At 36.3% G+C, this 23,664-nt stretch overlaps 1 protein-coding gene across 1 annotated transcript in view; it reads right to left on the reverse strand.

The window, feature by feature from the left end:
• LOC120428863 (receptor-type guanylate cyclase Gyc76C-like) overlaps positions 1–23,664 on the reverse strand; it is a 160,048-nt gene that overhangs the window by 113,991 nt on the left and 22,393 nt on the right. Inside the window, exon 2 of the mRNA XM_052709182.1 lies at positions 4,928–5,859. The gene's annotated coding sequence lies outside the window, so the exon portion shown is untranslated. The remainder of the gene's footprint in view (positions 1–4,927; positions 5,860–23,664) is intronic.

The following is a 23,664-nucleotide window of genomic DNA, read 5'->3' on the forward strand; positions in this document are numbered from 1 at the left end:
TAGCGGAATTTTACATATTTTCAAGATAGAGCAATTCCAGCTCAAATCAGGAATTTTTCTGGTACTTTTGTACCCGACCCTCTCCGATTTCAATGAAACTTTGTAGACATGTTATCCTAGGCCTATATAAGCCATTTTTGTGCATATGGAGCAAATAGTACTCGAGAATAACATTTGAGAAGGGCGTAAGATATTTAAATATTTTTGTATTCTGCAATTTAAAAATTACTGTATCTCGAAGCCGTTGCGTCGTATCAAAAAGTGGTCCAAGACAAACTTGTAGGAAATTGGACGGGCTTGCTGATAAAAATACACTGAAACAAAAATACACGCCACATCTATGAGATTTTTTGATTTTTAAGTCTAAAACTTAAATTTGAAGGTGATGTCACGATTTTTTTTCGTTCAAAATTTTTGAGGAAATAGCCTAAAATGTTACTAAAAGACTGACGAAAAATGCAGGATGGTATGTCTCTCCTAAAAAATACGAAAATCATTTACTAAAACTGTTTTTTTGAAAAGTGGTCTAAGCGTCAAAATTTTTAAAAATCGGTAGTGGGAATCGATTCTCCAGACAATTTTACATAAAAGTCTCCGTATTGACCATTGTCCTATGTCCAATCCTTGGGAAGATACAGCGGTTTTAAAAATAAAAATGTTTAAAAAACGGGATTTTTGGTGGTTTTTGACAATTTCTATAAGACAGACTTGGTTTTTCAGTCTCGTACATATTTTTAACGGAAAGCTTGTCCAATTTCCCATAAGTTTGCCTTTGTCTCAAAATTCAGATATTGGCTCCATATACACAAAAATGACTTATATAGGCCTAGGATAACATGTCTACAAAGTTTCATTGAAATCGGAGAGGGTCGGGTACAAAAGTACCAGATAAAAACCTGATTTGAGCTGGAATTGCTCGATATATAAAATTATGTTTTACAATTCCGTCGTGAAACTACTTCCTTTTCCTGTCATTCTTGAACGACGAAACAGCCTACTTTTCTGTACCAAAAATCACTGAATCGAATAGATACCCTTTTTAAAACAAATGCGGAAAAGTTCCCCTTTTCAGCACAGAAATGGATGCTGAAAATTGAACTTTTCAGCACTTGTTAGGAAAAGTTATACTTTTCACAATTTTTTGACTGCATGGGCATTTGTCTTACAATACTGATCAAAGGGTGTTTATCGGAATTCCAAAAAAAAAACGTTGTATGGAAATCGTTGCAAAACTTGTTTTTTTCATCATAAATGTACGACTCGGGCTGAAAAAATCATATTTTTGCACCTTGTTGCATAAACTACTATTAAAGTTATATTAACTAATTGACTATGGCCAATAAGCAATGATTTAAAATATTGCAAGCTCTCATATAAAATTGATAACTCTAAAAAAAAATTTGAGTAAGAAAAGGCCAATCAAACTATACTGTCATCCACATCTCTTAATACGGCTACCAACTGTACGGATTTTTTCCTTACCATACGGATAATCGACCACTTCGCGGATTTTTTACAGGCCAAAATTTGTGTAGGGAATTTCACGCATAATACGGATTTGCATGGAATTTTAACAATTTTTTGAACATTGAACTGCTTTTTTGATATTTTCAAAGCTTTTGATAATAAGACATTTTAATTTAACTTTGGGTTTGATTTAAACAGAGAGAGTTTTCCGGGTTTTTCTCAATTCAAAATTGATTATTTATTTTTTTTCTTTCATATATTAATAGGACCTTTTAAAAAACAGTCTAGAATTGTTCTTTTAGACATTCCTTACTAAATATATTCATCCATTAAAAGATCCAAAAAAACGAAGTTGACTTTATAGCTTTCAGCCACTTATTTCGTGTCTTTGAAAAAGTTGTAGATATGAATAAGGACTTCACTGAAAAAATGTGGTAATTTTTTTTTCTGATATGTTTTAGTGGGCACCAAATGCCAACTTTTCAGAAATGTTCAGAATAGGCACAAAATCTTTGACTGAGTTATGAATTTTTGAATCAATACCGAATTATTCAAAAAAATCGAAATATTGGTCGCAAAAATTTTCACCTTCTTTTTTCGATGTAAAATCAAACTTGCAATCAAAAAGTTCTACAGTGACATTTTTAAAAAGTACGAAATTTTCACGTTATAGCCATTTTTAGGTAACTTTTTTGAAAATAGTCGTTGTTATTCATTGTTTAAATTATGTGCCCATGTTTACCCACTTTTGAAAAAATTGTTTTTTTGAAAATCTGAGTAAATTCTCTATATTTTGCCTTTTTGAACTTTATTGATACGACCATTAGTTGCTGAGATATTGCCATGTACAAATTTAGAAACAGGAATATTGATGTTTGCCAAATCTCACCCAAACAACCCGCCATTTTCTAATGTCGATATCTCAGCAACTAATGGTCCGATTTTCAATGCTGAAATTTGAAATGGTAAAATTCGTAAAACTTTTCGATCATTTTAAAAACAATATTTGAGCAGTTCTCCCAGATTTCGGTCATTCGATTTTTTTTATATTTTTTAATCCGACTGAAACTTTTTTGGTGCCTTCGGTATGCCCAAAGAAGCCATTTTGCATCATTAGTTTGTCCATATAATTTTCCATACAAATTTGGCAGCTGTCCATACAAAAATGATGTATGAAAATTCAAAAATCTGTATCTTTTGAAGGATTTTTTTGATCGATTTGGTGTCTTCGGCAAAGTTGTAGGTATGGATACAGACTACACTGGAAAAAAATAATTTACGGTAAAAAAAAATTGGTAATTTTTTTATTTCACTTTTTATCACTAAAACTTGATTTGCAAAAAACACTATTGTTATTTTTTTTATTTTTTGATATGTTTTAGAAGACATAAAATGCAAACTTTTCAGAAATTTTCAGGTTGTGCAAAAAATCATTGACCGAGTTATGAATTTTTAATCAATACTAACTTTTTCAAAAAATCGAAATTTTGGTCGCAAAAATTTTTCAACTTCATTTTTTCTAGAATCTACAGGGGAGGAAGGATGCGTGGACATACCGTACCAAACGCTCCTGTTTACAGTTTCATATGTGTTTTGTATAATGTGTTAAGTGTAAAATATAGTGTGGTTATATAATCAATTAAATATAATAATGCAATATAATGATCATTTAATAAAATCCCTTCACCTATATATAATAACCACGCACCCAAGCACACAAACAGCGACACAAAAGAAATAAAAATGAGCATGCAAAAACAAGACAGCGCGTCCCCGTGCTCAGCGCACTAATCAAACATTTTTCAACTTCATTTTTTGATGTAAAATCAAATTTGCAATCAAAAAATACTTTATTGAAATTTTGATAAAGTGCACCGGTTTCAAGTTAAATCCATTTTTAGGTAACTTTTTTGAAAATAGTCGAAGTTTTTCATTTTTTTTAATTATTGCACTTGTTCGCCCACTTTTGAAAAAAAAAATATTTTTGAAGAGCTGAGAAAATCCTCTATATTTTGCTTCTTCGGACTTTGTTGAAACGACCCTAAGTTGCTGAGAAATTGCTATGCAAAGGTTTAAAAACAGGAAAATTTATGTTTTCTAAGTCTCACCCAAACAGCCCACCATTTTCTAATGTCGATATCTCAGCAACTAATGGTCCGATTTTCAATGTTAAAATATGAAACATTCGTGAAATTTTCCGATCTTTTCGAAAACAATATTTTCAAAATTTTCAAATCAAGACTAACATTTCAAAAGGGCCAAACATTCAATATTACGCCCTTTTAAAATGTTAGTCTTGATTTGAAAATTTTGAAAACATTTTTTTCGAAAAGATCGGAAAATTTCTCAAATATTTGATTTTGATTTGACATTGAAAATCGGACCATTAGTTGCTGGGATATCGACATTGAAAAATGGTGGGCTGTTTGGGTGAGACTTAGAAAACATAAATTTTCCTGTTTTTAAACCTTTGCATTGCAATATCTCAGCAACTAAAGGTCGTATCAACAAAGTCCGAATGAGCAAAATATAGAGAATTTTTTCAGCTTTTCAAAAATATTTTTGTCAAAAGTGGGCAAACATGTGCACTAATTAAAAAAAAGAAAAACTTCGACTATTTTCAAAAAAATCACCTAAATATGGATTTGACTTGAAAACGGTGCACTTTATCAAAATTTTACTAAAGTACGTTTTGATTGCAAATTTGATTTTACACCGAAAAATGAAGTTGAAAAATATTATTTTTATTGAAAAAGAGCAGAGAATTACACAAAAGTTCAGAGTTTAAACGAAGAAAATCAAACCAATAGTTTCATAGTAAAGTAAGTTTTATATAGGTTTCTGATTGTTGCAAGTTTAAAATATTTTTGGAAAGACAACTCCCTGGTTTTTCGGGCCAAACATAAACATTTAATTTTTATAATCAATAATAACTGTCCAACTTAAAAAGGCGTATTTTTTTGTTTGAAAATATTCTTCTTTTTTTTGCAAGAGCCTAATTTTTTTCGATTTTATCCTTTTTGGTCGTATTTGATCCGTCTTGGGGACCCACTAGTCGATTTAGAAAATTGTGAAGTTTAGTTCACACTTTTCAAACGTTATGCTAAAAAAACGATTTGAGCTAAAGATCCCTGAAAAGTAATGATATTTCTTAAATTTTGGCCCAAAATGAATTATCCCAAAAAATCTTTTGATGTCATTGCCAAGCCCCAATTAATATTTGCCTGACCTTTCAAATGATACCCGGACCATCACGTCCCATTAACATGAGAAAATTGGAACGCGCGCCGTGCGTTTCATTCATTGCCCATTCATTGATGGGTCGACCTTTGCGCCGTCGAGCCGTTCTGCAATGATTGACCTTCGACAGCGGCAGTTTGAGCTATTCAGTTTGCCACCCACCCACAGCATCACACACAGCTCGAGGCTCTTTCAATTTCCCGCGTCGTGTTCCACTCACCATGTGCTTCAAGACCTTCCGTGGGAAGTGGCGGCACCGTTCGCTGTCTCACTGCATCGGTTCTGATGTCTCCATCCAGCAGAGTAGTAGCAGGAAAATCAAAACTTTTCCCGGCCCGGAAAAGTGGCAAACTTTGCAACCTCCTTGACTTCTTCAGCTTTCAAGCCTAGTTGCACATCTGCTTTTTCGTTTTCTTCGTTTAGCTTGAAAAACGCTCACGCTTGAACACTCATTCAATCATTCAACGATTCTTTCACCTTGCTCACTTTTGATTGATTTGCTTCCCCCCTTCGGCTGACGACTATGCAAAATACACCTCGACCGACTCTTATTCACGACATGCACCCACCACGGAGATCGGCACTATTTTAAACAAGCTGTTTATTTTCCCCCAGCACGTCATCAAAATAAAACAAGTATTTTAAGAAAACAAACACACACTCACAAAACACTTGCCCCTGAGACAAGTGCGGACTGTTCGTCACTTCGTCGGGACAGGGTTATTCAATTTCATTCAGCCAAACCTCACCCCCTCAAACGGATTACACTTCTTCTTCTTTCTTTCTTCCTTCCCTCAACGTAATCTTCCTCGAAATTAAACACACGAACCGCCCGGCAATCGCACCCCGTACGGTTTGTCTGGAAACCTGTCCGGAACCCACAGCAGCAGGACTGGAATTACCGGTGTTGCCGTCGCGATATCACGCAGCGTTCACGAGTGTCTTCTTCGACGGCTTGAGACGCGACGAACTTCACCTCTCTCATCTATCCGGCCGGTTGCATAACGCTCAGGCCTCGCGCTCTTCCAGCACAGGATCAGACGGAGCTCGGAGGATCGGTTCTAGCGACTCGAAACGGTCAGGTTCGTATAACCGCAACTGCCGCAAACTGCGGCTTAGGACTGCTTGGGGAAGAGCGCTAAAAATAAATCGCTGAAAAAAAAGGAAAAAAAATAAACAGAGATATGAGAAGGAAGAAATACGGTGCGGTTCGAGACAGAGAGCAAACGAATGAAGTGGACGGGGATTTCTTGCTGCATGCACGCATATTTTATATGAAAATTTATTTGCTTGAGATAAAAGAGTTGGGAAGTGCCTAGCCACCAGTTGAGGTCAGATTTTGCAGGAATGGAGTGGAGGAACTGATTTGTTGTACATGTTTTGGAAGATGTTCTGGAAAACTACAGTTAAAAGCAAACTGTACCTTTTATTTTTTTTATTCAAAATTGATTATAAACATCACAGGCCAAATTACTACTGTATAATAAAATAATATAATAATAATAAAAATAAATTTGCAATTAAAAAGAACTAAGATAAAGTAGTAAAGTGTGCCATATTCAAGATAGGATTATTTCAACTAATTAAACTGTCCTTGAGTGTCCATTTCAGTAAATATTTGTCCAAAAAATGGAAAAAACAGGAAAATTAAAAGTTTTAAATAGGACTATTTAGAAAAAAAAATACACAAGAAAATAAATTTGCTGACTTTTGCAAAAACCTCAGCAACTAATGCTACAATTTTTAGTGATCAACAAATTAAATATTTCAAATTTTTTGATCTCCTCGAAAAACATATTTCGAAGATGTTTAAGACTTGAATGCGAAAAACTGTTTGAAATGTCTTTTTTTTAATTTCCTTCTTTGCCCAATGTTGCTAAATGTTCGAAGCTCGAAAATATTTTATATTATCGTGTTAACCATGTTTCACGATCCACAATGTTTCGACAGTTAACAAACAAAAAATAAACTTTGCGATTGTTCCGTCGCTGTATATTAACAATTGATGAAAAAATATATTAAAGAAAAATTGCAAGCGACTAAATTATTTTACAAAAATGGGATTTGAAAAATCATAAATTTTATCAGATAATGGTTACTTACGTTCTTTTTTAAACATACAGAGAGAAAAAAAAGAACTTTTTAAAAAACAAACAGAGGAAATTCGTTCATAAGATATTCCACACAGAAAAAAAATGGTAATATTTATCAGGAAATTGTGACAGATTTTGTGTCAAAAATAATGTAATATTACATCAGAATATGGTGAATATTCATCAGTTTTTGGTGAATTTTCATCAAGATCACATTTTTACACACTTTTTCAGTAATATTACTCAAATAATATGTAATATTTAACCAACCAAATTTTCATCCTTCCAAAATTCAATGTTTTTTTGTCTGTGTACCCATTAAGCCAAGCTTTTTGTTTCAAATTTGCAGAAATAAACCAGAAATTGTTCTGCAAAGGCTCTAAAACACATATTTCGATCAGAGGCTGTATATAAGCAACCGTTGTGCAATCTTCAATGTCTTTGAAGCAAATTTGTAGAAAATTTGGTGATTTTTTCGAGAACATTTGTTTTCAACTGGATTAAGATTGTTCATGACTTTTACTGACAGGAAAAAAAGTTTAAATCAAAAAATGAATAATAGGTGGCTGCAACTTGAAAATGGTGCACGATATCAAATTTTAAAAAAAGTACTTCTAAAAATAAAATTATGTTTTTCGAAACCAAAGATTTAAAAAAAATGCACGGCCAAATTGATTTTCACCAACTTATGCAAAGGGCAATTCACTTCTGATACTGCACCAATATGAAGCCAATATTGGAGTCGATACGGTATGCAACCTAGGAATACTGCGCGAGTATTATGCGCGTATGATATTCACGCTGATATTTGGGTAGATATGACCTCATATGCGACGAATATGGGGTCTATATCGTCAATACGGCATGCAGACAATGAGAATATTATGTGCGTATGATACGCGTATGCAGTATACTCGAAGTGATTAACCCCTAGATCTTATGCCATAGCTTAAAGCGTGCCAGTTACAAAAATGAGATTTTTTAAAATTTTTTATATCCTCGGTCCTAACCGGATCGCAGCATCAAAAACCACCTAATAAAAATAAGTTGTGAAGCAAAAAAAAAGCTTATATTGTGCAGTTAAAGTTTTGGTGTAAAAAGTCGAATTAAATAAAAACGGGTAATTTTTCAGTGTGCAACGCATTTTTTTCTCGAAAGCCTAAGCAATATCTTCAAGTTTGCCGAAGACAGCAAATTGATCAGAAAATCTGTACTCAAGAAACATATTTTTGAATATTTTCATAGCATTTTTGTATGAACAAAAGCCAAAATTGTATGAAGAATTACGGAATCAACGCCAAACTTAGAGTATATTTGGGTAATTCTCTACCAACTCACACGAAATCGGAAAAAGTTGTCCCGACCCCTCTTCGATTTAAGTGAAACTTTGTCCTAAGGGGTAACTTTTGTCCCTGTTCACGAATCCGAGGTCCGTTTATTGATATCTCGTGACGGAGAGGCGATACGACCCCTTCAATTTTTGAACATGCGAAAAAAGAGGTGTTTTTCAATAATTTGAAGCCTGAAACGGTGATGAGATAGAAATTTGGTGTCAAAGGGACTTTTATGTAAAATTAAGGTGTATTCACATTATACCGCATCCGCAGCCGCAGCCGCATCCGCACAAAATTTGACAGTACGGACGCACAGTGCGGACGCGATTTCTCCAATGCATTTCATATGCAGCCATTCACACTGTTCCGCATCCGTATCCGCAGTACGGATCCGTATACGGATGCGAAACAGTGTGAATGGGAACATTTGAAATGCATTGGAGGAATCGCTTCTGCACTGTGCGTCCGTACTGTCAAATTTTATACGGATGCGGCTGCGGCTGCGGATGCGGTATAATGTGAATACACCTTTAGACGCCCGATTTGATGGCGTATAACTCGTGATGTTTTTGAGCAAACCCCTTATGTTTGTACATCAAAATTTTTGTAATTGTTGTAATTGCTCTACAACTTTGTAAAACATTGTTACAATCTGTTTAAAAGCAACGATATTAAAGTATTACAACAACTGCATATTAGCAGTTGTTGTAATACTTTAATATCGTTGCTTTTAAACAAATAATATACATTGGCGCTTACACAGCCAAATAAAAACGGTACATTGTTACAATCTAAAAAATAACACTGCAAAGTTAGAAAAAACATGAAATTTTAAAATGAAATATTTTGTTCTAAATGAAAAAAAAATGACCCAATGAAGATTTGAAAAGAACATTAAATTTTCCATAAAATGACAGTAGTCAGGCAAGTACGTTTGTCAAACTGCTTCTGACTTAATTCCCTTTGGCCATTTGTCACACTTACAGCAGAGTGTGTCAAGAAAGCACGGTCAGATCGAAACTTGTTTCAAATTTAGAGTGACAACAAAAGACGGAGTTTTCTTTTCGGTTTTTATTGAAATCGCATTTTGGGGACCTGTGAAGGTCAAAAGGTGAGGCTGCTCAAAATGGCGTTCCTAACTAAATTTGGCCCAAAATGCTCGAGCGACAAGATAACGAATTTTACGATTTTTCATTTCAAACGGATAGTGAGTTTTGTTGTGGAATGATAAGCTACGATTTTGAAAAATAATGTATAAAGCAAATAAAAAGGCAAATAAAGCTTGAAATTCAAAAAGAACCAAGTTTCGTTCTTCAGAAATTGCTATCTCAACTTCACTCCAAATCCCTAATGATCCGCCGAAACTTCAGCCCCAAGTCCCGTCTCGTTCGCTAATCAACCAAAAAAACGCCTCTTCCTGTGTAGTGTCCAAATTTTCATGTTTCGACCAACCGTTCGCAACGTTCGCTGGCTGATCCGACCAGAGTCGTGATCAACTCGTTTGCGCGTTTTAACTTATTTGCCCAACCCATACACATCTCTCAGCTACAGAGAGAGAGCGAGAGATACTCCGGGAGCCGTTGCGGGGCTATTGTCTTTGCACTTTTCATCCACATCTGGGAGTGTGATCTTCGGCCTCTGCTCGCACAGACGAGGAGGAGGAGGAGTGGCGTTGCGGCATTTCGGCAGCATTCTGCCTAAGGTCAATGTTAAGCGCGGTCGCCTTGGTTTTTTTTTTTCATCTCTCTCATTTTGGCTTTAGATCACCGTGCAAACACAAGAAATAAAGTAGGAATATAATAAAAACGACGAGAAAAGCCTTTGCCCACGAGTTGAATTCACTTGTTCACGTAGCGCCGAAAGCAAACACAAAACACACACACACTCAGCCAAACTGCTCTCTTGAGACGATTTGGGTTGATGATTTGGGAAATTTAAATTTGTTTATTTTTCACGGCGCTTTATCGTCGCAATTTGTACACTGTTTGCCGAGCACGAGAGAGTGTGGGCTAAAGATGAATTAATTTTGTTTTGTATTTGTAAGGATTCATGATGAAAATTATTTGGAAAATTAAGAAGAAAGGTAGTAATTTCAAACAAAAAAGGATAGATTACCGATGCAAAAAATGTTATCCATACATTGAATTATGGGTAACTCTCTGTCAACTAACATGAATTCAGAAAAGTTGGCCAAAACTCTCTTCAATTTGCGTGAAGTTACTTTTCCAAAACTTTTTTTTCGTAAAATCGCAATAACTCGTGATGGTTACACACAACCCCCTTATTTTTTCAATCAAAATTTTTGTAAATGTCTGCTCTACAATAAACATTGTCACGCTCTAAAAAATGACCCTGCAAAGTAAAAAAAAACGCGAAATATAAAAATTACAAATTTTGTTCTAAAAGAAAAAATGGCACTTCTGGGATATTTCAGATTTGAAAATTACGCAAAATTTTCCATGAAATAATATGTCCAAGTGACGAAATATAGCAGAATTTTTGAAACCACTTTTCTTTTTTTTCACCAAACCTTATATTTTCTAATATGTTTAAAGAAGGGCTGTGGAATCGGAGCCGGAGTCGGTGGAGTCGAGTCTTTTTGGGGACCTGGAGTCGGAGTCAGAGTCGTCAAAACTCGAACAACTGGAGTCGGTGTCGGAGTCAAAAAAAAAAACATTCGGCCGAGCCTGCTACCGGAGTCGGAGTTGGAGTCGGCTAAATTTTATGAGCTGGAGTTGGAGTCGGAGTCGGAGCCGAATATTTTTGATAACCCGGAGTCGGAGTCGGAATTATCTAAATTTTAACAAAAAAAATATTTTCTTGTTTTGTATTTGTTATAGGGTGCAAGACATTTCGCCGAATATCGTTTCGCCGAATTGACAAAAAATCGTAAAAAAACTACAAAAAAAGGACACAAATTGTATTAAAATTATTTTGTAAAAATTATAATGTATAAACCTTTTAGGGAGTTTTTTAATTCTTTTTAAAAATTTGTAAGTTTTTGTTTGTAAGTTTGTTATTTTTATTAGTTTATACATTATTACATGTATAAACAATTGTTTAAAAAATAATCGAGTTAAAAACAATTTTGTGAGTTTTTGCATTCTTTCGCATATAAGCACTTATTTAATTTCTGCATACAATTTAAAATCATTTCTTTGAGTTTTAATTTTGATTAATATCACATAGTTTTTGCATTTTTTGTTTTTTGAGCATATTTTTTCAATTATTTCTGTGATTTTTTGCATTCTTTCAAACATGAGCAGTTCTTTTTATTTTCTGCTTATAATTTTGATTATTTCTGTTTGTTTTTACATTCTTTGTTTATTCATGAATATTGTTTGAATTATTTCTGTATTTTTTTGCATTCTTTGAAACATGAGCAGTTCAGAATAGTTTCTGTGAGTTTTTGCATTCGTTTTTAAGTAAATAATTTCTTTTGTTTCTGTGAGTTTTAACATACTTCCAAACCAGAGCAGTTCTTTTAATGTTGAACAAATCATTTGGATTGAGTTAGTTTTTGCGTTCTTTATTTTTTAAGCAAATTATATGTATTATTTCTGTGAGTTTTTTCATTCTTACAATCCGACGAAACAACATTCGGCGAAATGACCGTCGGCGAAACGAAATTCGCCGAAATGTACCAGATCCTTGTTCTGATGCAGGGTAATTCACAAAACTTCTTATGTTTTTATTTGTTTTCAAGTCGCAATTTAAAAATATGTGGAGTTGGAGCTAACAATTAGTTGAAAGCTGAAGTCGGAACCGGAGTCGGCTAGAGTTGGTAGGCCAGAGTCGGAATCAGAGTCAGAGTCGTTTGAAATATGACCCGACTCCACAGCCCTGGTTCAAAGTTCATCTTTCGAAGGCTTTTCAAAGATAAAAGTCAAAATTTTGTGAGAAATTTGTATTCCTAAATGTCAACTTATCAGCCCATATTTTACAACTCCGATATTTCGGAAACTATTGGTTCGACTTAAAATTCTATAAAATCGAAGTTTTGTGAAATTTTGGGAGTTTTTGAAAACGTGGAAAAAAAAACGGAATCGACGTAACACATTATAATGTGGCCCTCTTAAACCTTGCGGTTTTTTTAAAACGCCCCTACCCAAAAAATCTTAAAAGCTAACAAAAACTATATTCGACCTGTTAACTAATCGAGATATGAACTTTCAGGTAGACCATTTCTGTGGTTAAGGCACTAAAATGTAAAAGCAACGCCATTTCCTATTTCACAAATATCGCCTGGACACGGCCCAGCCGGGATCTTGAACCAGGTATCCAAACTAGCGTATTCAAACCCTGTCCAGGTCAAAGACGTCAATACCCGAAAAGAAAAACTATACGTGCTCCAGCAGCTCAGTAAAGCTCCACACGACGATCTCCGCCTAACCGTTGCCACTAAATTTAGTTGCTTTTCAAATTTACGACAGCGCGATGTGACTTGTCCGAGGCTAGTTAGCATTCAAATGTGTAAACTGTTGCGGAACACCACCACATTCTGTGAGTGTTCTGCGGTGTTTTTTTTCTCCTCCTGCTATGGCGGTTGCCCGGCGGCTAAAAATAGACTTCTCCGGCTGCTTATTTATTCCACCAATGTCAGTTTATGGGGCTGATAAGGGGAAGAAAACGCTTCTCCTCGCTAAGCCGCGTTCAACAGCTCGCTGAATCAACAACAAATGGGCTCCGCGAATGACGACTCACGAGCTGTGCGGTTGCTCTCACATTTCAATTAGCGATTGATCAACGTGCCGTACGAACTCTGCAGCGCGAGTTTTATCACCATAGCTGTCGCCTTTTGATAGGTGCTGGAGAGACTATAGGCCAAATCGAAGTCACTAATTTGGTCAACGAGTTAATAGGTGAGAGATGGCTTATCTCAGATATAAACGCGTGCGGCAAACTTGACACGGAACTAACCTATCAAATTGCCAACGATTCGTCTGACGACTGGACCTCTCCGATGGATGATTCTTAATTGCAATTTAATCACTAATTATAATGGACACCACCCGCGATAGATAAGCGGACAGGCAGTCCGTACTGAAATCGGTAGCAGTCGGGAAGATTTATTACGCACATGCTATCAGCAAGTCTCGAATAGCTCAGAACGAAACTGACCGCACTGACTGAGCCACTGCACTGGATGGTATAATGTTTGCGACTGCCATGTGCACCAAAAACTGTGAATTCTGGACCGTGTGTGATACTGATTTAATTCGACCACATCATAAATTAGCGAGGTTCTAGGAAGCTATCAAATCCCAACTGTAAATATGAGTGCTGAACAATTTTCCGCGAACTGCAAATTCAAGCGAAATACGCCTAAATTCAAGCGTATTTTGCTTGAAATGCTGCGAAAATTGACGAAATTTTAAGCGAACACTCACGAAAAGTGGCATTTATAGAGAAACCCAAGTAACATTCTTTTCCAGGAGTTCTACAAGAGCTCTTCAAGATAGCTACAGCATAGCAGTTTGGACCGCGGTAGGATAAAATTCTCTTCAAAACTTCTTCAGGAGTTTGGAAGAGTACTTGAAGAGAGTTTTATCCTACCGCGGTCCAAATTGCTATGCTGTAGCTATCTTGAAGAGCTCTTGTAGAACTCCTGGAAAAAATGTTACTTGGGAAGTTTCCTGGCATCACTGGCTCACTACAACAGGCGCTGCTGGTGGTGTTGGTGGCCACCCTTTGTTCTTTATTTGCCTTCGCTTCTCGCTCGGTTTTCTTCAACCTTCGATTGGAATGGGTCGTCAAACGTCAAACGTCAAAAGACTTGGCGCGTTTGTTTTTTGATCGCACTTGCTAATTATTTATATGTTTCGGGATTATTTTTCAAGTGAGTGACAAACTAATGTGCAAAATATCATGTTGCGCAAGTGAAAGATATTGATGGCGACTTGGTGTGGTGTGGATGTGTGCCACCAAAATGATGGCATTCAATTTGATCTTTTTGGCCAGTAAATGGCATAAATTTGCGTGCTTACTTGAGGCGGTGCTGTTGCTGGTAAGTTTATATACAGCAAAAAATCCGATGGTAAAATTGCATGCAAAAGCATGCACATCACCTTCGTCAAAATAAACACTTCATATTACACACTGCATGTACAATTTTTTCAAACACAAAAAAAAGTTGCAACCAACAGGATTCAAACCCAGCACCAACTGTAAGTACTGGCGCCTTAGCCCACTCGGCCATCAGACCGATGAATAGCTCTAAAGATAAACGCATATATGAGCTTGACATTTCGGTCAAGTAGGTTTCCTTTACTGGTGGGCTACATATTTCAGGGTGTAAAATCACATAAAATTGCATAAAATAATGCAAAATATATTTGACACCCAGGCCTTTTACACGCAGCTGGATTACTACTTTTTTAGCTGTGTAGCCTAAATAGTATTTTTGGAGCTTTAATCGAGCATCAAACTCTTCATATGACGAAGATAGGCGTTTGACTAGAAAGGCTATATTTCCCCTAGGTGTCCGAAAGATTGATTGCTGAGGCAATTGCAAACCTCTTTTTACACTGAAGTGTTTATCCACCCCGGGATTTGAACCGACGACCTTTTGGATTGTGAGTCCAACTGCCTACCAGCGACTCCACCGAGACAAGACCCAGGGAGACGACTCCTACACCTGGATTGAGCTAACAACCTAACCCTCTAGGTTGGACCGGGGCCAACATTTACTTCCTCGTCCGACGGAAGGCGTGATCAGACAAATTTCGTCTCGAAAAATGCCACCGGAACCTTCTGGGATCGAACCCAGGCCGACTGGGTGAGAGGCAACCACGCTTACCCCTACACCGCGGGTCCCGGTTAGTCTTCACCATAAATTTCTTCCAAATAGATTCATTTAAGTACAATTTAAAGCAATAAAAATGGTTTCAGAAAAATGTGGGAATTTAGCCGTTTTTTACAACTATTTCCAAACTGCTTCCTGGAAAAGCGATCAGCAAACAAACAAAACAACAAAGTGTTTTGCCCCGTCAATCTCCTTTCGAATATCTTAACCGCTTTGAACTTATGTGCTCTTCAACACACTTTGTTGACGACTAAACGGAATTTTTAAGACGACGGCCGGATTGCGTATTCTTAAAGGTATACACATAGGATAACGTGATGCGACTAGCGATAAAGTGGCCTTCAACTAGTTTGCATACGCGCGTCACTACAGAAATTGTGTGTGAACTGAACAATACTACAGTTTTGTCACCAGCAAAACCTCTGCTCAAATATACCGTTCACTCTAATCTGACCATCGTCGTAAAGTTACCCCCGGGGCCTGGCCAAGAGCGGCAAACTGTGTGTTTGAATTTGGTGAAACTTTTAAACACTTTGCAAAGTTTTAATTACCAACAGTAGTTATAGAGGGAATGTTCCTTTTTTGAGCCTATAGAATTAATGCTTCTCTTTACATTTCGGACAAGTTTGAAGGTCCTTATGAACAATTCAATTATTAAAGTTATGTACGCAGTTCCCGTAACCCCATTTTAACCCAATTTCACCTGTCAATTGATTCCCACTTGGAGTGCCGGAGCTAACGAGAAGTGAACTGCAAATAACCACACACAAGCACACACTCGAGAACAGGAGCAAGCATACGAAAAATGTGGGTTTTTACCGAAAACTGATATTACGAAACAGGTAATACGATTTTTAACACTCAAACGCTCGGGTAGTCATTTGACCCCTATTTTTTTTCTTAGAAATCCCATAACTTTTGATAGAATTGACCAATTTGGATGCTTTCGGTTGCAAAAGATCCAGATTTGTCTATATTTTGAACTGCCAGATGGGGGACAAATGTGGTCCATTTTTACCGGAGATATTCCGGATTCTGTTGGGGTACCTCGGCCCTCCTATATGGGTATTTGGCCAATATAATAAAAACTTTTCAACAGAAAAATTTCGGAAATGATGCAAAACTACAAGGCATCATCCTAATACATCATCCTGCAAAAATAATTGACATGGTTAAGTCCTACGGGGCAGCGGAGCCGGTTCCAGTTGGGCAACAATTGACATCAGCTCAGTGAACCGTTTCCGGATAGAACCTGTTCCGGTGCCCGAAGGTCTTCAGCATGTCATGTATCTATGCAGGATGGTGTTTTAGGATGATTCCTTGAAGTTTTGCATCATTTCCGATTTTATTCTGTTGAAAAGTTTTTATTATATTGGCCAAATATCCATTTAGGAGGGCCAAGGTACCCCAACAGAATCCGGAATATCTCCGGTAAAAATGAACCACATTTGTCCTCCGTCTGACAGTTGAAAATATAGACAAATCTGGATCTTTTGCACCCGGAAGCATCCAAATTGGTCAATTCTATCAAAAGTTATGAGATTTTTAAGAAAAAAAATAGGGGTCAAATGACTACCCGAGCGTTTGAGTGTTAAAAGCTGGCTGTTTTTGTTTGCGGTTGGGCTACGAACTGACAGCAATTAACTTGTTTTAGCGGGAGGAAATTTCATTCACACAATGGCAGAAAAGTTTTCAAGCGAATGGTGATTTTATTCACGCGTATTTCCCATTCAATGGATGATCGACATTTGTGGGGTACGTTCAATTGCAGTTGCAGAAAATTGATTGCATTAATTTCCTAGACAACTCGTGTGATCAAAATTGTGCAAATTTTCCATTCCATAAAGTAAAATTTAGATTTGGATTGATAGTTTTGTAATCATAAAAATCATAAAAAAAACAAATATTTCACAAAAAAATAAAAACATTTTTATTTCATTGAAAATTTTAAACAAAGTGATGAAAACTAATGTCCATGCGTACTTTTGAGCTTATAGTTTGTCCGACCCCTTTTGGATTTGCGTGAAACTTTGTCCTTAGGGATTATTTCTGTCCCTGTTCCCTGAAATTGCGATTCCCTCCAAACTATGTATGTACATGGTGACAACAAAAATAGAACATTTTTTGGCAGCCGGTGGCGCAGGTCTCGCCCAAAATTGTCCAAGTGTGGAGTTTTTTTTTTTTTGAAAAGGTTCAATAAACCAATTTTTTAGATTTTTGCTATTGACTCAAGGCGGTTTCAAAAACACCCAAAACGCAAAAACTGGAAATTTGGTTTTTTGGACCTTTTAAAAAAAACTCCAGAAGTGTGAGATTCTTGTAGGAAATTCAATTTTCTACAACTTTGTTTAAGGATGCAAGAGGTTTGGTTTCTTATTAAGGAGAACATTCTTTTCCGTATATGAATTAGTCCAGTTTCATTTTTATCGAGTAATCAGTGAGGGGACCATCCATAAACTACGTGGACACTTTGAGAGGGGTGGGGGGGTTTCAGCGATTATCCATGCTCCATACAAAAAAAAAGTTTTGTATGGAAATTGTCCTCGAGGGGGGGAGGGGTGGTATGAGAATTAAAAAAGTGTCCACGTGGTTTATGGATGGTCCCGAGAGAATAGAATAAGAAAAAAATGAATTACATCAGCAAACTTAAAAAAAAATGCTTTTGACAATATATTTGAACTGTTCATGTGCCTTTTTTAACAATATTAAAAAATTGTAAAAATTAAATTGTTGATTTTCATCTGACAACTAGACTAATTTTTCATCCAGTTTAAGATTTTTGCTGTACCAAGTTTATCTTTTCATGCTTATTTTACCAAAGATAAGAATACAAGATCAATGTTGAAAAATGAATTGCATTAAATTTAAAAATAGATTGTAATTGAAACACATTTTTTTTATTGAAAAACATATTTTTGAACATAACTATAAAATCACATGAAAAATGAACTTCTTTATTCGACCTCGTAGACCCGGCTTTATCTCAGCAACCCGAGGTCCAATCTTCAATGTCTCTTAGACAATTTCATATAAAATTTTCTGAACTTTTCAAAAAATATATTTTCAGAAATGGTCACTCAGAAATACGTTGGGAAATTGAGATTTTTTTAAGCTAATTAAAAAATCTGAATTTTTTTCCGGGTATCTACTTTTTCTCAATGGTCCTCAACTTTACCGAAGACAAAAAATTGATTAGAAAATTCACTCAAGAGCTGCAGCTGTTTGAATATTTGTATGATTTTTTGCATTTTTTGTTTGGATAGCCACCAAAATTGTATCGAGACTTGTATGGGAGAAGCAATGACACAAAATAGCTTCTTTGGTCATAGGGAAGGCCCCACAAAGTATGAGCAAAATAAAAAAATACAAAAAATAAAAATGTTCGAAATCTGCCGATTTCGTAGAGATTTGTTCATTATAATAAATCAAATTCAATCATTAACAACTTAACTTGCTCATCAAAAAAATCAAATTATTCACTCTACACTGCCTACAGCATTGCCTTGGCACTCTCGCTTACGAGACTCCTACTCCTTCCTACTCGAAACTAGGTGTTCGAAGGCTTGATTGTTGAGGCAATTGCAAACCTCTTTTGACACCTTAGCTTTCATCCACCCCGGGATTCGAACTGACTACCTTTGGATTGTTAGTCCAACTGCCTACCAACGACTCCACCGAGACAGGACACCCAGGGAGACGACTCCTACACCTGGACTGAGCTATCGACCTAACCTCTAGGTTAGACCGGGGCCAACATTTACTTCCCTGTCCGACGGAAGGCGTGATCAGACAAATCTCGTCTCGAAAAATGCCACCGGGACCTTCTGGGATCGAACCCAGGCCGACTGGGTGAGAGGCAATCACGCTTACCCCTACACCACGGTTCCCGGCTAACTTGCTCATAATGTTTGTAATAACCCACTCAAGGTCGGATGCAATCCTGAATGTAATCCTTAGGACAAAGCTTCACGCAAATCAAAAGAGGTCGAGGCAACTGCTGTGTGAGTTGGCGGAGAATTACTCCTATATTATATAATGTTCTACAACTGGAGTGCTTTCAACTATTCGAAGCACTATTTCCATGAAGGCTCATAGATTAAGGTCAAATGTTGCATTTTGTTGGATTTAGTGAACCCAAATTCAACCGAAATCAAACTTACACAATTTCTACGTATTTTCTGCACTGGAACATTCATTAGCATACCGTTTAGTAGCATGAACATTGCAAACAAATTCGCAGCATGATTTCCGATGAAATTCAACGAAACTGATTAAATAAAGTCAGTTGCAGTGGCGCGCTCTTTGATCACCGATTCTCCGAATTATTTTTAGGCGCCAGAACTAATTTTATTCCGCGCAATCAATCCATTTAGGATTCGTATTTGTAAAATCCCACGCAGTTCAAAAGGCTTCAAAAACGTGTCAATGAATTCTATTTCTGTACACTCCACGAGTTGTGACACTCGCCAGAGGATGAGCCCGAAATGGGAAAACTTTCCCCCGATGACGTTCCGTATCCGGAAGTTACATCTCAGGGTAACCGGAAAACGGGTAAAGGACAAACGATGCTGGTTGCCCAAGGTTGAGAGGAAGTTCAACATCAGAGCAGCTGGAATAGTTCGTAAAAATGACTTCGTCTTCTGTTTGTCGAGAAATCAAATCGAGCAATAGTCGCATTTCTGGATTTTTGTTTTGCGATTCACAAGAATCTATTGAGTTTCATGCAACATCACCTTGTTTCAGTTGATACTGTTTTGCTGGCAATGTTCAACAATATCAATTTCAACAAGAGCAAAGGTTTCGACAGACACTGTATCCAACTTTTGAGAAATGTTACATATCAAGGTCAAGAGTCGAAACCGGATCCAGCTACCCTACGGAGGGGACGTGCCTTCCCCCCATAAAACATGGCAATGCAATGTGCACATCCTTTGATGTCAAGTTGGAACCCAACAGTTCATCCTGAAACAAAGTTCAAAGCGTGGAGGGTTGCATCGCGAAGTGCAACAGCATCGGCACTATTTGTCAATCGGAACAAGTGGATAAAGTTATGAAAATTTGAAAACAAGATTAAACCAAGTTACACCAGCGAGATTATCCTTCTCTCCAGATCCTGCAAAACTGGCAAGTCGAATAACACTTAACGGAAACGCCACCATTCAAGGGGAGGTGGATGCATTAAAGGTGTGAAACGGTCCAAAAATAGCTCCAAGCAGCGCAGTTTGATTTATTGGAAAAATCCAACCATTTCGCACACCAGTACTAATCTATGCTAATGGGAATGGCTCACGCGCTCCGGGGTGACGTTTCGGAGGAATCTGGCATTCTAGAGCGAGGTATTTGTACGAACACAAGGTTGCGATGAATAGACGATGATTTTTGGGGTAAAAAGTATATTTTCATTTTCTAAAATATCATGATCGTTGATGTCATGCTGCAATGCCACATTTACTCTTTTTTTAAATGAGACAAGATAACACAACAGTGCAATTATAAGGAGACATCCAGCACACACCAATGTCACGTGTGGAGGTGTCGAGGCAGAAATTTCGATTCATTAGCAACCCTCTCAGGGGAAGGTTATTCAAGCAAATTGAGCCAGCATCCTTGTCAATGTCAACGCTCTGGTGGGTGAAATTATCGTAGCCATTGATGTTTGAAGATGATGTCAGTAAACGCTTTGATTTCGAATGGGCAGAATTGAAGCTTAGTAAATTCCCTGCCAAAAAATAAAATTTTAATTTTCTTCGCCCTCACGCTTATTCGTGAAGAAGAAGAAGGAGGCAATCCACTAATATTCAATTCTGTCGATTGGTGCGTGTTCAGGAAGCCCACAAATGTATCATACCTTGACGAAACTTAAGCTATGTTTGATTTGATGATATGATGTTGTACAAAGCTAGTCATCAACACTTAGAAATTTTTTGTCTTGTAATACAACAAAACCAGGTTTGAGTTAAATTCTTAGCAGTTTCCAAAATCCCTTTCAAAAAACTTAACCCTTTCTTCTCCGAGCTCAGATTAGCCAGGAATTCAATTGAAGTCCATGTCTTTTATCATTTTGAAATTGTTACTCAGCTCATTTCCTGGAAACAACGTCGAACAGCAGTGCAGCAAAGAAAATGATAGCTTGCAACGAAGATTAGCTACTCTCCGCTTTCAGGAATTTTGAGTAAAAATATCTCAGAGTCCTTTTTGCGTCCCACTCTCTGTGGGACCTGAAATTCCAGCTACGGCACTGATCCCCGCAAAATGGGTCCCCCCTCCCCCTTTTAAGGCTATCCCTCGATAGAGTGCTTGACTGGAGCTTTAAATTCAATTTTGGCCGAGCTTTTCCTCTTGCTGTCCATCAATTTCATTTGACCAACCTCGTCGACTGGACCAGGACATGAATGTGTCCATTTACCGGTTGCGCTCTCCAATAGATGGGGATACTCTGCCAAGCGGTCTAGTGTTTCGTTGAGCGAAGGATCCCAATTTGATTCAGTAACCGTTCGGATGGGTTGGCTTCATTGGGCTGTCCCTCGCGCATTCAACGTCCGCCCACACACACACATGAGAGTGGAGTATTGTCAATGAACGAGTGGTGGTGGTTTTCTGCGAATATTCTATTTAATTTGTGCCCACCCATGCACTATCAGTACTGTGAATTAATAGAAGAACAGGATTCGAAGTAATCAGTAGTTGATATTTGAAATATTTGAATAAGGTATATGAAGACATAAATTCCAGCGTAAATAAAATCTCAAAATACATTAGAATACGATTAAAGGGTGTTGCAAAATCTGGTACTGGAATAGTGTAACTCTAGCCGATTTAAGAACTAAAAAATGGAAAATTGTTCTAACAACAATATGTTCTTTTCAATTTTTTTATGATCTTGAAATTAGCAACAACGATATTTTGCAAATATAGCAAAATAGCTTGTCTAAGGAATAACACTTTCAGATTTTTGCAGAGAAATATTAAAAATAAGGATAAACAATAGTTGTAATATATTATATGATTGTTTAAAAATCAATCGAATTAATTTTTAACAGTTTTGTTAATTTCAAATACTTCGGTAACAATTAGAATTTTTCTGTTTAATTGCAAAACATGAATTTTGCTAACATGTCGCACGTCACTTTTTGACGTTCCGAGAAAAACGCGTTTAAATGTTTGACCATGAATAAAAAAAACTAGAGTACGCAATGTTAACAATAACAAACACGTTACATTTGGCTTACCATTTTGTGTATTGTCCCGAAGTTGGGTTGAGTTTGGTTGCCGGAGTCCCGAGTTATAATTACAAATGTTTTCGGGCATGTATGTGTGTCAAACGCGTTCTAACCGGAAATCCCTTTGACTAGTTGTCGCCGTACATTAATTTTCTGGGTCAAGATAGCACGACATGATTGAAACTTCTTTCATATGAAGAGTGGCATAAATGCACAGAGCTTTTTTGTTGTTATATTGACTATCTCAAGAAAGTGAGGCATTGAGGTCTGCACAAATTGGCTTAACTCAATTCAGCCCAAAAAGCACGATAATGCAATGAATCTCAGATAATACAATGAAAATAAGATCCAAATCCACTATTCGACTCTTCTTGAATTAGTTTATCAAAATTTTGAAGATCTGGCAACCCTGTCTCAAGTTATGAACACTTAAGTGATATTTATGTACATTTTTTGAAGCCAGATCTCACTTATCTATGTAAAAACTATGTCCGGATCCATCATCCGGATTTTTTTCTGGTAGGTTATTAAAAGGCTTTCCAACGAGCCTAAAAGTTTGGAGACCTGGCAACTCTGTAGATATGATATGTTATGCAATATTATGAGAAAATCTACTTTTCTGTATTTTTATTTTTGTAGTTTTTTTTATTTTAAACTTAGTATTTCAATCAATACAATAGCCAAGGGTTTCTAGAAGCATTTATCACTTGCCAATCTGCCAATTAATTACTTAAATTACTGGGTCAAAAAGATTTAATTTCTTTTCACTTCAGTAAAAAAAAATATAGTAAATAAACTGCATATTTGTTTTAATGGCACTATACGAAATAAAACACTGAAATTATTTTAAAATTGCTCACCTGATATCTCATTTGGGAATGAAATAATAAAAAATCACAAGAAATCTAAAGACGGGCTGACAGTAATTATTATTGGGCAAATATTTAAATTGAGTTAGTTTGATTTTCTATTCAAAAGAGCACAAAATTTTACAAAAAATGCATGTCTATATTTTGAAAATTCAACCAATAGTTTCCTAGATTTGAAAATTGCCAACAAATTTAAATATTTCTCAAAACATAAACGTCAAGGGGGAAACAAAGATAACATTGAATTACTTTTCATGGTTTTAACATTTCAATGGAAAAAGTGTTGTTTAATGCATTATATAGCAGAACAGTTGATTTGAAGTCATTAGTTTTGCAAAGTGATTTTTTTACAGTACTATAAAACGAACTTTCCCAAAAAATCAAAATATTTTTAACTGATTCAATGTTCAAAGTAAATGACAACGCGGTAAAATAAATTTTACATAGTTTTCAGGTTATTGCAAATCAGATTCCATTGAATTTCAGAAGATTAAAAATAATGAATTCTGATGTTGATCAAAACAAACTTTTAATAAATTAAAATTTAAAAGCAAATTAAGGTTATTTTCGACTCAAAATTTGATTCTGCAAATAAACTTGGTTTTAATATTGTTTGGCAATATTTTTGTTTGTATT

This window comes from Culex pipiens, chromosome 2 (assembly GCF_016801865.2).
Source record: "Culex pipiens pallens isolate TS chromosome 2, TS_CPP_V2, whole genome shotgun sequence".
Lineage (NCBI taxonomy): Eukaryota > Metazoa > Arthropoda > Insecta > Diptera > Culicidae > Culex > Culex pipiens.